This window comes from Myotis davidii, unplaced genomic scaffold, assembly GCF_000327345.1.
Source record: "Myotis davidii unplaced genomic scaffold, ASM32734v1 scaffold916, whole genome shotgun sequence".
Classification (NCBI taxonomy): Eukaryota; Metazoa; Chordata; class Mammalia; order Chiroptera; family Vespertilionidae; genus Myotis; species Myotis davidii.
In genome coordinates this window covers 675456-677105 of record NW_006288013.1, presented here as the reverse complement: position 1 = coordinate 677105, position 1650 = coordinate 675456, and positions in this window count along the sequence as shown.

The window sequence follows — 1650 nt, the reverse complement described above, 5'->3', positions numbered from 1 at the left end:
GGGCTGAAAGCAGGTATCTGGGGTTTGTTTAGCTTCTATAATTGAAACTTTGTTGCTTTTGGGCTCAGAACCGGGCCACGGCAGGCAGGGAACCTTGGCTTCCTCCATCACTGGAGCAAGAAAGCCTCATGTTCGCTTCAGCTGCATGGCTGCCAGCTGCCATCTTTGTTGGCAGTTAATTTGCATATCACCCTGATTTGCCAATGGGAAGCATAGCGGAGGTACGGTTAATTACCCTTTTTGTCTTTTATTAGATTGGATGTTAATATGCATATTCATATATACACACATATGGGCATATATAAAACCCTAATGCCTTCTCTGCAATCCATACAGTTACTAAAACTGAACCCAGCTATACTACACTACATGTAATCTCAGAGTAGAGCTGTATACCTCTGCATCTAGATAAAATTATAATGAATCTCTTATTTTATTTATTTTGTGAATGTATTTCCTCATATTATATGCAGGGAATGTATTTCTTAATTTCCCAGTCAATTAAAATGTGCTTTGATAAAGATAGAAGAGATTCAGTATTATCTCTGAGGACAAATACACATTCCTTAATGTAACAGTCTATTTAAACTGTGGTTTGATTAACATCAAATTCTCAGAAGGCACATGTCAGGGAGAAACAGGCAGGGTTATCAGACTAGGAATTCTTGTCTAAAAGGATCAGTTTCTGTTTCACTTCAACCATCTGTCTTTGTAGTTGGTAATGTTTTCATACTTTTACAACATCTAATAAATAAAGCCCTTTTGATATCCTTTCAAAAGATGCTTAATAAAATAGTGAAACCAACATCTCTTTTTCACCAACTGTTCACAGTGACTGGGAATGTTTTGCAGAGAAATAGGAAAATCGTTTCCCTTCAGACTTGCTCAGTAGGGATAAATGGTTAGATTCATTTTTATTATAACTGTGTTTCATTTGAACACAAAACCTCCCTTCCCCCAATGTGCCTTTCATAAATGTGAAGGAAGGCTGATGCTACAAAGAGCTGCAAACCAAGGAAAGAACAGTGAGGCACTATTTCCGGTTGTAGGGAATACACAACAGAGAAAGAGGCTGAATTCAGAATCTGAAAAACAGGGATCAAATTTTTACCTTCATGGAGTAATTGGGTCCTTTGGAAAAACCCTTAAGCACAAATACATTTTTTTTGTCTGTAAAATGGGGAAAAGAAAATCTCTCCTGCTTGTTTCATAGGCTTATATGTAAAATTCCAAACAGATCCTTATTATCATCATTGTTAACTTTTTTTAGTGCTTCCTGCAAATCAAAATTAAATAAAAATGCACGTTGCATGTATTAGTTATACAATAGTAATTACAACAGCCCCATAGGGTGTGTCCTATCTGTATTTTGTGGTTGAGTACACAAAGGAATAGGGAAGTTAACAGATTTGTCCAAGGGTATAAGTAAATATATGGTACAGCAGAATTCAAATCCAAGCAAATACTTAATCTGTGCAGTTAGCCACTACACAATACCACCTCCCATGATGGTGGATAACATACACTCAGGAAACAATAAACCACTAGGTAAATGCATATAGATTACTATTTTCCATTTAACTAGGAGCTTACAATGAGTTAAAATACCTAGCAAAATGACTGCTATGAAGCAAGGGCTGGGGAAATGGT